Source organism: Podarcis liolepis, assembly GCF_965112155.1.
Source record: "Podarcis liolepis genome assembly, chromosome: 6".
NCBI lineage: Eukaryota > Metazoa > Chordata > Lepidosauria > Squamata > Lacertidae > Podarcis > Podarcis liolepis.
The window spans coordinates 42,118,251-42,135,013 of NC_139559.1; the positions used below are offsets into that span (position 1 = coordinate 42,118,251).

General features: G+C 41.7%; 1 protein-coding gene across 3 annotated transcripts in view; it reads left to right on the plus strand.

Annotated features, from left to right (window-relative positions):
* The window catches only part of LRRN2 (leucine rich repeat neuronal 2), a 147,770-nt gene that overhangs the window by 91,532 nt on the left and 39,475 nt on the right, over positions 1-16,763 (plus strand). The window contains exon 1 of one of the 3 annotated variants that reach the window (XM_083508869.1): positions 1,187-1,267. The exons of the other annotated variants lie outside the window; for them this stretch is intronic. The gene's annotated coding sequence lies outside the window, so the exon portion shown is untranslated. Of the gene's footprint in view, positions 1-1,186; positions 1,268-16,763 lie in introns of those variants that run through there. 3 annotated transcript variants of the gene reach the window in all.

Below are 16,763 nucleotides of genomic sequence, written 5' to 3' on the forward strand. Positions count from 1 at the left end.
ACCACTGTAGACAACAAATGTTGAAGGGGTGGGAGCCTCTGAAGAGGTGTTGGAGGAAAGGGCTGTGTGTACCACATAGTGCACATTGTGCTGCTAAGCTAGCCTGATGCTCTTACATGTAGTGGAGAATGTTTTCTTGTTGCCAACACTCGAGCAAGCAAGCTTGGTTGGCTTTTGAACATAGAATAGTGGGGGGTGGGGAGAGGGAGAGAGAGAGGGGGAGAGAGAGAGGGAAAGAGAGAGAGGGAAAGAGAATATGAATGTTTTCCACCAGACTGTACCCTCCATCACTGCACAGTTAAAAGGAGGTACACTCTTGTAACATATCACAGATCACTGTGGTGCAAGTGCTATCTCCTCCCCCACTGTTACACACTGCTTAAGCCTCTACTTTGCTTTCTCCGTCTTGCAATTTCACATCTCCCACCAATCTAAAAGCCGATGGGGTGGTTGTTCTTTTGGTTAAAAGCCTGGTTGTTCTAGAATAATAGAACATACAACGGTAGAAAACACACATCAGCGGCGGCAGTGTATGAAATGACAAACTGTGCACTCCATGGTGCCTGTTCTCATGCCAGCATTGACATGACAGAGTACAGGGTGCTCCACACTCCAGAAATGAGCCCTTCGACTTATGGAGGGTGATAAAGTAAGGGTGGGTGATGCACGGGGGGGGAGGCTTGGGGCTTGCTATTATGACTTCACTCTTTTTTGCTCTCTTGCAAGGCAACTGAATGCCTAAATGGAGCTAGAGGCACATCAAGAACTCAAAATTTCACAATGCCATGTGCTCTATTCTCCTGAAAACAGACGGTGATATTCAGCTAACTCATTCTCCATGTATACCCAATGAACTCCATTGACTTCAGTGGATCTACTCTGAGGATGATTATATGTTACTCATACATTCCTCAAATGAATTCCAACCATAGGGCAAATTCTTGTTTTAGCCAGCATTTCTCTCCCTTTTCTGGATCACATGAAATGCATGGGCGATAGTGCTCCTTTTGCAAAATAAGAACAATCAAGTGAAGTGGTGTACACATTTTCTGCTGCACTTCCAGTGCCAAGCACCGTGACAAGCAAGTGAGACAAGTAAGCAGCCATATCCTTGCCCACATTGCCTGCTACTGCTGCTCCTTAATTATTTCATCTCCCACAGGTTATCACACTTGCTTTTATTGGGCACCTCCATCTCCAAGCCCCCATATTGAGAAAGTGTGAAATGCATAAAATGGTTGGCAGGATCCCTTCATAGCAGCAAAGAGTAAGTGAAATATTTTTTACAACCCTCTTATTTATTTTAAAAAAAATGGAAACCAGGGAAAAAAGGTGAGCAGCAACAGTTCAGTCTGTCCAGGTGCTGTTTCCTCCCGTTGGCTGCTTAAGGATTCCACAAGATAACAAGGTGCAGTCAGCTGTGGTTGTTTACTCAAAACGCACCTACGTCATGGCAGTCCCCCTCTCTTTTTTCTTTTTCTTTTCTTTTTTCTTTTGCATCTTCAAGACAAATAGAATTAGTGGTATCAACCTTACCACAAGGAGTAACACAGACTTACAAAGAGCATCACATAGCATCAGACATGGGAGATGTAAAAAAAAAATATTGGCAAGACATTAAGTGTTTAAAACAAATAAGGCACCAACATAGAAAGTATGTAAATATATGCTTTCATCCTGTTTATATTGCTTCCTTTTAAGTCAGGTTGGGCCCAGCAGGCACTCTGGCACAGACATCTCTTTTCCATTTGGGAAAAGAAGTCAGTGAAAACAGAATGCTAAAATATACCTGTTTGGGATTCCCAAAACTCCATAGAAAAGTTTCGTGTATTATCTATTTATATATCTCTGCAAATAGATAGGCAGTCAGGCAGGCAGACCGACTGGCAGATATATTAGATTTTATATCCCAATTTCCCCTAAAAAAGGAGATTCCCAGGGGAACAATCTTCAGTTTAAAAACAGAATAAAAGCACGCTATCAAAGCCACATTATAAACAAGAGTCAATAGCAGTAATGATACATTTAAAATACCTAAAACCAGTGCTTTTTTCTGAGGGGACGCAGGGGTACGCATACCCCTAAACATTTTGTGAATGTAAGTTTGGCCTCATTGAGGGGCAGTATTTCAATATGAGTAAGAAAATGAGAGTACCCCTAAGCATTTTTTAAGTAAAAAAGCACTGTCTAAAACTAACAGAGACCTGCTAAAACTAACAGAGACCTGGTGAGCATCTCCAAATGAGAGGTCAAGATGCTCACAGCCACATGGAACTCATGCCCAATGCCACCTGGAAAGCCTTTAATCTGAAGGCTGGATTTGACAACATATTGTATGGGAAGGATGCTCTGTGCAGGCACAAAAGCAGCCACACATTCCAGGACTGGGCCATGCAGGACTGAAAGCAGGTTTTGGGGCTCTACTACGAGGAGTCCCAGACGAAGAAGAGCTGCTACTGAGCAAGAATCACACAAAAATATCAACAGGGTATGCTACAGAGATCAAGCAGCAGGATTCTGTTTATATTCTGAGCGGCTGCAACATACTCTAACACCATTATTAATAACTGGTATATTCTTAATTTCATGCTGATCTCAACTTGATTTCATGCAGATGGTGGAAGAGAAAAGAAGTAGCAGATAAAGAGAGAGGAGGAAGGGACTGGCTAGAAGAGAAAAGAAGCCACCCTGCTTGCTTTTGGCTCTAGCCCCCCCCCCCAACTCTGCTCCACCACTGGCAACATATGACTCTCATAAGAACAATTCCCCACTTTGACTATCTAGTACCTCCTTCAAAAAGTTCAATGCTCTATAGACAGAATTGTGCCACAGCAGCCTTTTGAGGTGGGAGAAGCTGAAGGATAATTATCATTCCCAGGCTGCACACACCGGGCTTTGTGGTTGAGTACCAATTTGAAGACTTGTCTTCCTAGTTCAAGTCCTACTCAGTCTGCTCACTGAGTGAGATGGCTGCTCTGTGGGAGGTATGTGTGGGCTTCTCATTCCAGGCAACAGCTGGGCTCACTGCAGTGCACTCAAAGAGATGCATGCTTGGACAAGGACTGGTGGGAAGTTAAAGGGCTCCATTGAGCCACCTGGGAATCCCCTCCCATGTATGGAATTAAGCCTTGTGATGATAAGGCCAGAAGCATAACTTTTGAATATCCGCAGCTTCAACAAAACCAGAAGCAATTTTTATGCAGGTATGGGAGAAAGGTCAGGATTGTTACAGTGGTTTGGTCTATTGACTGAAGAAACCTTGCAATTCTGCCCATCCATCAATTAGTGCTGTCAAAGCCATAGTGAACGCATTCATTTTTCACGCCGCCCATAACAACGGGAGGTCCAGTTGAATACAGTTTCCAATATTAAGTGAATATTATAAATGAAACAGCCAGGGCTGTTATGAATATGCGGCTGCTGTGGCAGGTCCATTAAGGCTGTGGCCTTTAGCATACTCTCTTGGAAATAGCTTCTGATGAGATCACAGAAGCTCCAGGCAAATTCACACAACACTTTCAGCCCTTGGCAGATCAAAGATTGAAACTGTGGTCATGAGTGAGTGTCAAAAGCCATATGTGCTGGCTTCAGTGTGTGCCGATTACATGGGCATGGCCAACTCAGCCTATGGCACAGCAGCTAAAGGTCGTAGCTTTCAACAAAAAAAAATTTAGGCTATTATTCTCATTTGAAATGAACTGCCCTCTTATCTCAGGCCATCACAGTTCCATGGACCAACCATCAAAGGCTCAAACTGACTTGTATTTTCCTAGAATGTACCTTGGAATTCAGCTGAAAGTCTGTGAGTTGGGAATGTTCTATGAGGTCCTCCTAATTAAAGGATTAAGATGTGTTCCATGACATTTGATATAGCTGGGTGGGTTGGGATCTACTGGGAGACCCCTAGGTTTTTTGAAGTAGAATGGCAAGGATTTCTGACTCCTAATTATTTAGCAATTGCAGCAAGAAAATTATTTCCCACCTAAGTTGTACCGCTGAAATGAAGAAAAGGGGAGTAACTGGGAGTGGATTTTGTGTGCACATGTATATGTGTGAAAGAACTATGAGCTCAGCTCAGTTCTAGTACTCAAAACAAATCCCTGGACTCCTAGTAAGTGGACATATTTTGCACTTGGGTCCAGCTGGCAGATCTTGGTATGAAGTCTATGTAGAACTGTGTTTCTCAAACAGTGAATCAGGATCCACGACTTTCCACCTTTAACCACTTTCAGGTGTGTCTCGGTGCCACAGCCTGCCCATTGCCTGTCCCGCCCTCTTTTGATTGGATCAATGCTAGTACCAGCAACCCCTTGTCTGCTGAGTAAAGATGGTCAGGAGATAGAGAAGTTCACAGGGAAGAATGGAAGGAAGGTCATCCTTCTTTGAGGGGAAAGTACTAGAGGAGGTGCTAAAGGAATGTAAGATAAAGTGCTAATATGCATTTATAAGAATAAAATCAATAAACTGGGAATGGAAAGGAAAGGGATAAGAGAGGAAAACTGTTACATGAGGAAGAAGTGAATGTAAAAGAACCAGGTTGAAGGGATGTAAGAAACTGGGAGGGTTTGGAGGGAATACAAGTTGAGTGTGAAAAGAGAATGGAAGAGGAAATTACAAAAGATGAGTAAAAATGCTTTAAGAGGAATGGGAATGCAAAAATAGAAAAGGTAATGCATCTTCTATTTAGAGCAGGAGTTGTCAACCTGGTCCCTACTGCCCACTAGTGGGCGTTTCAGGATTCTAGGTAGGCGGTAGGGGGTTCTACGGTACAAGCGGAATCCTCCTTCCATCGAGCACTGGTGGGCGGTAAGGAAATTTTACCATCAAGAAAGATGTATTAGTGGGCGGTAGGTATAAAAAGATTGACTGCCCCTGATTTAGAGCCTCAGGATCAGAAAATTCTGCCTAAAAATGGAGAGGGTGAATCACAATGCCTCCAGAGCAAATGTCTGCACTTAGCTTGAGGAAAGCTGAGCTATGGAACTGCTAGCTACAGTGAAAATACTGTGGAAAAGAACTGAGCAATTTCCAAAGGTGGATTAGATATCAAGGAAAGATTATGTCAGTAATTGCCAGCTGATTATGCCAAACTCTGCCTGCATCTGCCATCATATTATAACTGGATCTGTCCCTGCACCCCATTTTTGTAACTGGTGAGACTCAGTAATTTCCCACCATTGCAAGTGGACCTTGGGAGTAGAAACCCTTTGACTAGAACCCCTAAACCAGGTCATTCTGTGGAGCTTTGGTGAACTGAGGCAAGAATATAACTCTTCCAGTTTAGTTCTCCTGGGAAACTTAATTCAGAAGGTTTTTAAAGAAACATTATCCAGATCTTGCATTTAGGCCATTTCTAAAGGGATAAGAAAATATCCATATTGCCTTTAAATGATGGTGTAAAGGATTCTGTGGAACACAGCTGCCCAAGATCCAACAAGGTGAATGGAGGTCACTCCCCAGCTGTGCTGCAGCTCCCCATCGGCCATGCCCCCAGCTAATCCGATTGGTCAGCTGGGGGGCATGATGCAGCTAGGAGTCCTAATGACGTGGGCGGCATCCCTCCACCCACTGCCAGGTCACTGGGAGGTCCCAGATGCCCACCCACAATGCCTTCCCCCGGGGAAGGGGAGCGGTACTGTCACACACAAAAATGTGGGGGTAATCAACACATGTAGAGGGGAGCAGGATCACAACTGCTGGTCTCCCTTTTGATCTGTACATGCTGATTAGGTCTTCTGTGCAGATCCTACAGTATGTTGGCATAACTAACTCCTCATGCACAGTCTATGCGCCTGCACATAAGACTTATGTGGACTTATTGCGGGTTTATGGGATAACAAGCTGGGATACCAGAAAGACTTGGAAAGAGGGAAGCCTGGGTGTAGGAGATCAGGACCCTGGCCAGCTCCTTGTGGAATATCAGAAGCTGGATGCAATGCTGTAATGGCTTGGCTCGATGTTTCAGTTTGAAACACTTTTACAAAAGAAAAGAAAAGAAAAGAAAGAACCAGATTGCACACCATTTGTAGATTAATACATGGTGATCATTTTAAGATGTGGTGGTTTGTGATACTGCAAAGGTATGGCAAGTGCAGCCGATTATATAATGCACAACAACTCATACAACAATCATACACTTTTCCATAAAGACACCAGATTTGCACCATTTGTGGATGTCTACATAGTTATCATTTTCCATTATTGGCATGTAAGGTATTTCACATGCACTTTTTTTGGAATGGTGTTTAGGATTGCCATATTTCAAACAGTTGTTGTGCTTTTTTTGCTTTTTTTTTTTGCCAAAGTTGTTGAGCTGTTTTGGCAAAATCACAAAAAAAAAAAAAAATTGCCAACATGGGTTCCCATACATCCGGATTTTCTCAGACATTTTACCAATTTCCTGCTGACGACTCCAGGACAGTGGTACCTCGGGTTACAGACGCTTCAGGTTACAGATGCTTCAGGTTACAGACTCCACTAACCCAGAAATAGTACCTCGGGTTAAGAACTTTGCTCCAGGATGAGAACAGAAATCATGCAGCAGTGGCAAGAGGCCCCATTAGCTAAAGTTGTACCTCAGGTTAAGAACAGTTTCAGGTTAAGAACGGACCTCTAGAACAAATTAAGTTCTTAACCCGAGGTACCACTGTATTCAGGATATGTCCAGGAAATCACGGACGCATGGCAAGCCTAATGGTCTTTCCATCTGAGCAGTCTAAAAAGAACACTAGGAACACTGCTCAAACAGCTGCCCAGAGGTAACTGAGAGCCAACAGTGTTCTCTAGCCATGCCATCTCTGTAGTAAGATGTGACAACTGAAAAGAGCAATTCTACAGGCTTTTTGGTGGGGTTGCTGCCCCTGACTGTATTGTGGCAGTTCACTCCCACACATGAAGTGTTCTAAGGAGGAGGAGTCAGAGGAGGGGGCTTGGGTGAAGCAGAGGGTGGGGGAACCCAGCCAGATGAGCGGGGTATAAATAATAAAATTATTATTATTATTACTATTATTATTATTATTATTATTATTATTATTATTATTTATTAGTGTTGGCTCCTGAGGTCCCCTGCAGCATACATTTAGGGGCTCTCACTAGGAATGCCCCCCCAATAAAAGTCCTCCCCAATCCTCTGTGTCACCAGAGTTTGAACCTGGGGTATGACAGTTTTGTGGAATGAACAAGGGAGTTACTATTACTAAATAGAACAGGCTTTTCGAATCAGTCCTGAACAAAATGGTGTATTAGCATTTCCACCAATGGATGGCAGAGTAATTCCAAAGCAGCCTCTGCTTAACTCCAGCTCCTTTGAAACATGAGGCAGGTGTGAAAGAGAAGTCTGCTCTTCTACTTCTAAGCAAAATAGTGGAGATGCAGGGATTCATAATGCAGTGGAATTTAATAAAATGGCCCAGAAGTGACAAAGTTTTTTTTTCGTTGCCAGCTTCTTAATTAAATTGCCTAATGCCGTTTGCAATCACAGCACAAACTCCTGTGTTTAAAGACCATGGTGTTGCCATGGCGCTAACCCAGTGGATGGTGTGAGGCTGTGACAAAGCATACAGATTAGGAAGGCTAGCGTTGCTGCAGGAGATTTGGTTGCCATGTTACAAAGGGAGATCTGGCACACTGTTTTCTACAGCCCAGCAATGCTTTCGCTTTGGTGTGCTTTTACATTATCCTCTTGCTATATTATTCAAAGGCCTTTTTGAAATAGCCATACCCACATTTTGCAGGCTGGGAAATTGAGGGGAAGTAGTAGCAGGGCTTATTTCTCATAGCTTTAGACTATTTTACAAGAACTGAAAATTGGAAGGAATCCCTCACCCCCTTTTTATTCCCCTCCCCAAAGCCTGATTAAATAAATGGGAAATGCTGAAACGTTTCCATAAAATGCCTTCTCCTACAGCAAATAACTTAATAATGTTCAGCCCAATATTATGCATGTTTACTCAGATGTAAGTCCCAAAGTTTAATGGGCATATTCAGAAGTAAATATACAAAGGAATGAACTATTAGACTAATGATACCGGTAATGTTATTGCTCCCATCCAAAGCGTTATTATAATTGTTTTTTAAGCTGGAATTAAATGCAGGTTCGTTTAAAACTGACAACATTGCTGGTCAGATCACATTTGGCAATGTGCCCACAGTTCTTTCCTTTTCTTTCTTTCTTTTTTTAAAAAAGAATCAAAGTGAGAAAATGGAAAAGCTTGCTGCAGTTTGTGCAAATCTCCAGTTTTTAAAAGTCTTTTCAAGCAACAATAGTAACTGTTGCATTTGTTTATAGGAGCGATGGGGAACACAGGGGCACCCAGATGTTGTTGAACTACAACTCTCATCATCTTTAGCAATTGGCCGTGCTGGTTGGAGCTAATGGGAACTGGAGTCTAACAATTTTCAGAGAGCCATGAGTCCTCCCTCCCTGTTTTATGGAATGCTAAATGTTTCTAATGCACATTCCATTAAAACAGGTAGTCTAGCACAGTTTTTTCTCAAAGTCTAGTAAGAGGCTCTTCTTGGCTGTGAGGTGGAAAGAAACAAAAAGAATAGAGGGGTGTGGGGTTAAGTGAGCAATGTCTCTCACTTAGGCTACCAAGCAACAGCCACCATGCAAGGAAATAACCCTTTCTTTCTCCTTGGCATTGCATAACAGACATACATAGGACGAGTAACATGCCAATCACTCTTGGTGTCATGAACATTTCTTGGAATTTTTTTTTTTTAATTTGGATACAGTCATCAGAAATTCCAAACAACTGCTTAGATGCCCTTGCAAATACATGGTTGTGATTCCTCAAAGATCACAGATCTGAAATAATTTACTCTGAAATTGTATCATAGACTTTTGATGCTACTTCAAACTGAGCAGTATGAAGAGTACAGCATTCCTATGAGTTCCATTCTGATCATTTGTACGAGGGATTCCATCGTTCTTATACCAGGACAAATGAAATCTTGAAGTATTGCAGGGCTTCCATTTCCAGCCTTGAGCTAGAAACCCCAAGGCAAAGACAGTCCTGACCTAAGGCTTTGAGTCTGAAGGATAGTGAGCGAAATGATCCCCATGTGAAACTGGCCATTGAAACAGATGGTGCATGAAACTCATTCAAAGCCAAGACTAGTCACACCATCACAAGGCCACAGAGGCACATAAATGGGCCCACTCAATCCACACTATAATATTGCATGGGCTAAGTCCCAGTTCAGGCATGAAAAGTCATACTTGTCTTCTGCATGGTACTTAGATTTATCATAGATGGGAAAATGACTTTACACATCTCAAAAGATACAAAATCACTTCTTTAACACATCTGCAACCAATCATTCTATGTGCCTATTTTATAGTTTTGTTTTTATCTTCTAATGTTTGTCTGTTGTTATTGCTATCTCTGTTTTATATATATTATAAAATGAAATAATAATAATGTTTACCAAAAAAAAGAAAGATACGAAATCAGCGGGCAGCTCTTTAAGCCAATGCACAAATTTGTGCTGAAAACTAGAGGAAGGGTCCTAATTAAGAAGCATAGCATCTTGAAATCATGGGTGAGTCTTGCTTGTTTCCCAACTCAGAACCTAGTTGATTAACAGATAGTGGACTGAGGAGAATGTTTCCATAGTGTGGATCTGACTGAAGTTGAGTGTTGGTGTGTATCCTTGGAGCATGAATTACTTCCTCAATCCATTCGGGTTTTAATCTTCTAGCAATTCCTCTGACATGCCATTCCTTGTTTCTCTGCCTCTGTGGGCTGTGTTGTTGGCACACGCAGTTGAGTGATTATAGGCCACACTCTCTCTCTCTCTCAAAAGTGCCATACTGTATGTTGCCAATGTCGGGATATAAAACAAGGCTGTGTGGATTCTGCCATCCTGCACAAGTACAGAGGGGAAAAACTCTCCAGAATATAGCATTGGATATACAATTCAGCTTTCTTAGTACCCCAGCTTTCATTTCAAAACAACCTGCGAGCCCTTGATGGCAGTGTGTGAACCTCACCATCTCTTGTTGTGAGAATCACTGAATATTATTTCTAAGTAGTGGTTAATGATACATAGCTCCTATATCCTCCTACTCAGAAGCAGAATACCGGTACACTGCGCAAAATACATACACTATGCGGATCATACTCAACCATGGCTGTAGCACATCCTGCGCTACTGTTTGACAAGGCCTGATTAAAGGGCATGGGGACTCTTCTCTGACTTGTACACCACACAGTCTTCTCTGTAAGCCAGTGCTAACACAGAGATGAAGCACACAAACACAGCCACCCTTGTGTGCTGTCCACCCTTGATAACTATACCTGTGACTCAGTCCAAAGAGCCATAAGAGTCTCTCAAACTAAGTCATGTATCTTCTAAAGATAAGAAAGAACTATATTGTCTTCTCTACTAGCATTTTGATCTTTCCTCCAGCTGGGCACATAGTTGTTTCTCCTATGGGTCATACAGTGGTACCTCGGGTACAGACACTTCAGTTTACAGACTCCACTAACCCAGAAATAGTACCTCGGGTTAAGAACTTTGCTTCAGGATGAGAACAGAAATCGTGTGGTGGTGGCACGGCCCCATTAGCTAAAGTGGTGCTTCAGGTTAAGAACAGTTTCAGGTTAAGAACAGACTTCCAGAACAAATTAAGTTCTTAACCCAAGGTACCACTGTACTGGAGAATTCAAATAAGATACTCTGAAGGAACAGAACAATTTTTCAAGTTCCCAGACTGGCTGGGGCTCTACTTTGTATATAAAATCAACTGTATTAATGATATTTAGGGAACCATATCAGTGCTTAAGCTAAAATAAGGGGCATTGTGTCTCAAATCTGCCTGGAAGTCATCCATTCTTACCTGGAATCACTTCCAGTAAGTCAGGATATGGGTTTGTTGTTCTTCCACAGTGAGAAATATATATACACTGCATAGGCTTAAACATTCTCACTCCTGATTACTTTCTGTGTTCAGGCTGCAATGCGATAGGAACATAGCAAACTGTCCTATAACAATTGTAGATAGGTAGCCGTGTTGGTCTGCCATAGTCAAAATCAAAAAAATTCCTTCCAGTAGCACCTTAAAGACCAACTAAGTTAGTTCTTGGTATGAGCTTTCGTGTGCATGCACACTTCTTCAGATACACTATAACAAGTGTCCTATAACAAGTGATACTGATTGTACTTCTAGCTCAATATTGCCAACTCTGAGCGGCATCAGCTTCCCAGGATCTCAAGAAATGTCTTTACCATCACTTGGTACCTGATTCTGTTAATGGAATAATCTTTTAACAGGATGCCAGACTAGATGAGCCTTTGACTTGGTCCAGCAGATTCTTCTTATGATCCTATTTTATTAAAATGAAGCCCTGGTGGACCCTTGGTGCGTGACAGCCCTACATTTCTATGAGTCTGTGATTTATCAGTGTTTCTGTGATAAAGTGGCACGTAAAGGATATATCTGATTTTCAACATGGTGCCAAAGGTGTTCCACAAACATATGCTTCTGTCAGCATTAACCATAAGTGACTCATCCAATGTAATTGAAATTTAATAACATAGTTATATTATGTTAAACAAGAGGGTGGTCATTAAGAACATTTATTCGAGATTAACAGCCAGGTAATAGACACTCCAAGGATCACAACTATGGAGCAGCTGATCCAGAACACGCGGAAATTAATCTGGAGTCAAATTTACAGTGGAAATTAAAATTCACCATTCAGTAACTTTCTTTTTCAACCAGATTCCATTTCACACTGAACTTTGTGAGACAGCGTACAGCCGTTCTAAATTCATATCCTTTGCAGGAAAAACACATAATTTGATATGGTAATATTTTTCTTTCATCCGTGCGCTCATGTTTCACATATAGCAGATTACAAGGCTGAGAAGAGATCCAATCAAAGGCTAGGCAGGTTAAGCTCAGCAGTGTCCCCTGCCTCTGAAACAGATATTGCAAGTGGAGCATGCAAAAAAATGTTGTAGTGTATCATCACCACCCACAGCACTCTTACATATGGTGGTCCTATTCTTAGGATTCCAGCCAGCCGGCCAAATCAAGCCCTCTTACAGGCTACTGTGAACTGAGGCTTTATCTCTTTCTCAGAAGAAATGTTAGCGTTGTCTGAGTCGTCATTATCATATCATCCTGTTTTGGAACCTTGTTACAGTTTTCATTTCATCCTTATCCTGTGCCAATACCCTAGGCACACATAGGCATGCAAAGATGGGGCTGTCCACATCTTCTGTTGGTCAAGGAGAGCTTCATACACACAACAGGCTATTGCACCCACAGAGCATGTCTCCGATTCATCATATAAGAAAAGTGAACAAGTTCTCAATACTCCATGAGGGCATGGGACCCTTTGCTTGCATGCTGGAGCTTCCACATTTCACTGCCTTTACTAAATAAGGAATTAACACCCTGTGGTGGTTGCATTTTCGTTTTTTAAGTCAGGAAAATATCCTCAACCCATGTTTGAAAAAGCAGTCATATACTGTATCAATTTTGATTGGTTAATTAGTATATTAAAAGCACGGTTATTACTCATATAAGAAAATGTTCCATTTGCTGTCAGCTCATATCTGAAAACCAAATGATCAATAGTTCTGTCACCTGAGTTTTGTACTTAGCTCCACTGATATTTAAGAAAGTTTACATAGTATTAAAATTATTAGACAGCTGAGATGGCAAAATTGACATGTTTAATCAGAGAAAAGTCATTGTCAACATTTACTAAAGATTGGAAACCTCTCATAGACTTTTTGCATGAAAAAGAAATAATGACATTTGGGTTTGAAGGTTGAAGATAATGTTGGTCTATAGATAGTGGTTGTGCTGGGTATTATATTGGAGTGGATGAGTTGAATAATGTTTCTATATAGCTGACAGATGAAGAATTGAAAGTTCCTTAGTTTCTTAACTTTATTTTTCTCTCTCTTCTCCCCTCCCCTTCTTTTTTCTTTATTTTCCTATGGATCTATGTTTTTGTTTTTTTGTCTAGATTAATGATTTAGTCTGGACAAAAAAAAATTGATAGTAAGAGAGTAAGAGCCCCTTCACATATGCAATGGTATCTCGGCTTTCGAACATAATCCATTATGGAAGACAGTTTGAGTTCTGAAACATTCAAAAACTGAAAAATCGATAGCCGACAGCTAGACCTCAGAATCTTGCACTCAGCAGAAGCCGCACGGCATGTTTGACTTCCAAGGCATGTTCGAAAACTGAAGCATTTACTTGCGGGTTTATGGCGTTCGAAAACCGAAATGTTCGTCAACGGAGACGTTCAAAAACTGAGGTACCACTGGAAAACACTAGTTCTTGCCTGTTCACTACATGTTACTAAATAGAACACCCCAGAAATATGAGGAAAGATGACACATGCATGGATGTTTTTGGGAAACACCTCTGGCTTTTCTACAGGCCATGGTGTTGGCGCTGGAGATAACACATACTTTTGTTGTTGCAAATGGCGTTGAATGTACAACCTTTGAAAATCCAGGTTGCAAGGTGGTAGCAGAAACATCTGGTTGGTCACCATGAATGGGGATGCTGGACTGGACAAGGCCCTGGCCCAATTCCTGATTTCTAGAGTCATATTCTACTACCACAAATACAGATTTGTTTATCATTTGCTGCAAAAGGGTTGGAGGGGGGGAATGTGATTTTTCTCCACAAACCCAGCGCACACCAAGAGAGCCTCCTTTCCTCAGTTTGTTCTAGTGTAGAGCAACTCACAGCACAGCTGTTCCCAGGTTATGGTGAACTGACCTCTCACTCACTCCAGCTGCCACCTAATCTCTCGAGAAGGGAACACAAGCTGCTCTCTTTTGCACTTACAGCTGTCAAGCCTTAGCGGGAAAGATGTGGACTAAAGTTAGCCAAGTCCGTTCTCTCTCCTCTTGTTGCCTTGGCCAATGTTCTCACTGAATCTGTTTCTTTTCTTGCTTGTGCCTCCTTTCTGCTGACAGTTCTCATAGCATCAGTCCTCACAACACCTGTTGCTGTATGTGGTGCAACAACTTGAGCAGAAGGTGCCAGGTGGGGCCAAGAGTGCCAGCATGGGGGTTGCTTAACAAATCCCTATTTCCGCTTCAAATTACATATAAAAGCTCACTCCCACAGGAGGCACAAATGGCCCCTAATTTGGATGGTTTTAAAAGAGGATTGGACTAATTCATAGAGTATAAGGCTATCAAGGACTACACACACACACACACACACACACACACACACACACACACACACTTTATATATTTTCCAAATTAAAATTTTACAGTCATGTGTCCAACTTACAACATAAAAACAAGACTCCAAGGAATCTCTTGGACTTCTCTCCTCCCCTTTGTGGGTCCTACTGTTAATCATTTCCTCCTGCATCTTTTATGATAATCTAGAATCTTTTACCTCTCCGTTGTGTCCAAAATTCACCATTAAACTGCAAGTGATATTCCAGCCCTACTAATGATTTTAACTGTTTACAATGGTTTTTAAGATAAGTTATAAATTTTCCCCATTCCTTATTAATTTTTTTGTCTTCCTGATTTCATTTTGGCCATTTCGGCATAATCCATCAACTTGATCTGCCATTCTTCTCTGGTAGGGACTTTATCTTCTTTCCATCTCTGGGTCTACCAAGGACTACTATGGCAATGCTCTGCTACCATGGTTAGAAGAGGAATGCTTCTGAATACCAGTCGCTGGGAACCACAGGAGGAGAGAGGGCTCTTGGGCTCTGATCCTCCTTGAGGGTTTTCCACAGGCATCTGGTTGGCCACTTAGAGAACAGGATGCTGGAGTAGATGGGCCACCAGGATTTTCTTATGTTCTTGCATTTCCATTAGCTTTAAATTTTGACCCCATCCCTCACAATTCCATGTTCAGTGTTAATGGTCAATGAGTGTACAGTCTGAGCTGTATAAATCAACACTTGCACACACTTTCACACAAATGTCTTGCGTAGATATGGCATGCATCTGTAATATGTAATGTGTGAACAAGCCTCATGGAAACAACCATCATGGAACACCATAGTCTGTTACTTGGGCTGCGGAAACACCAAACATTTAAAGCATGTGATTTCCTGCAAAGAATCCAGGGAACTTTAGTTTCAGAGAGAGAGAGAGAGAAAGAGAGAGAGCTGCAGTTCCCAGTACTATTAACAAACTACACTTCCCATGACTCTTTGGGGGAAGGCATGTGCTTCTAAAGTCCCTTAAATGAACAGTGTGTTCACAGACACAGTTTCATCAAAGGAAGTTCTCTCCTCCCAGTTCTCCATCTCTGGGCTATTCAGAAAAGCCAAGGAGCTTATTCCAAGCGATGGATAGTTTTTTTTTTTCTTTTATTTCATTTTATGAATATATCCTTGTCCTGAGCATGTAGAAAAATCAATAGTGGCTCAATTGTAATTAGTTTAATTCATGCCATCTGAATTTTATTGATTTACCTGGCAGCTGTTTACACCTGCCTCCACTGAGTTACAGTCCCTTTACATTCCTGAAGATGCAGAACAAACCATAGAGTGCAACAAATTATAGAAATACTGCAGCCTCGTCAATAGAATTGCCTCTTTTTTATTGAACTACTGGATTTCTCATAGGTATGGGGCGGGCAGCAATTTAACAGGTAAAGCTCTTTCCTATCAGTGTAGCTCCATGCCGAGGAAAGCTGTAGTCATGTTGTTCAGCTTTAACAGGTGACTATGACTCTCTGATGCTTGCCTGGTCTGTTTGTTGCACTTCCAAGACTGAAGATGGGAACACAGAACACAGCAAGGGAACATAGGAAGTTGCCTTATACTTAGTCAGATCCTCTGGTCCATCTAGCGCAGTATTGTCTAAACTGACAGGCAGCAGCTCTCTAGCGCTTCAGGCAAGGAGTTTCTCCCAGTCCAGGCTTGAGATACTGGGGATTGAGCTTTGGATCTTCTGCATGCAAGACAGATGTTCTGCCATTGAGCCCTTTCCTAAGGGCTTAAATACTCTAGCTAAACACATACTGTCCTATTCATCAAAGCTAAGTCACACCAGAGACTGTGGCAAGATGGCCTTGTGTGTTCTGCTTTGCAGAGAACAGACTTCTATTTGTAGGAGTTGCCTATTTGAAAGGCTGTCCCACTCAAGTCCAATCTGAAGATGAAGAATCATATGACGGGAGAACAGGGGCTCCAAAGTTACCCATCAACAGTTAGCTCCTGAACAGCAAACAGAGTAAACGCATAAGGTCACCTGGTCATAATCTATGGTGATATGTATGATATTTACTTATTTGTTTATTTCTTAAAATCTCATTAAAAAAATTCAACTTCTTTGTAATTTTGCACCTGTACATATAAATTAGCAGATGCACATAAGAAGAGCCTGCTGGATCAAGCCAATGTCCCATCTAGGCCAGCATCTTGTTCTCACAGTGGCCAACTAGATGCTGGTGGGAAGTCCATAAGCAGGACCTGAGCACAACTGCACTCTCCGCTCCTATGTTTTCCAGCAACTGGTATTCAGAAGCATACTACTGAAAGCAGTGGAAGCAAAATATATATTGCAGATATTAATATTACACATTCTAAAGTGACTGGATGCATAAAAACTGACTCCTTTGGGGATGAAGCATTGTCCAGACCCATTAGGTTGTTCAAAACTTTACTTGCAGAACTTTCTTCAAAACAGAACAAAAACATCAAAGATACATCCAAATAATTCCATGTAATATCATGCAAGTCCAACACATCTTCTTAAAAATAAAATAAACTGATAATCAGAGCTGATAATCA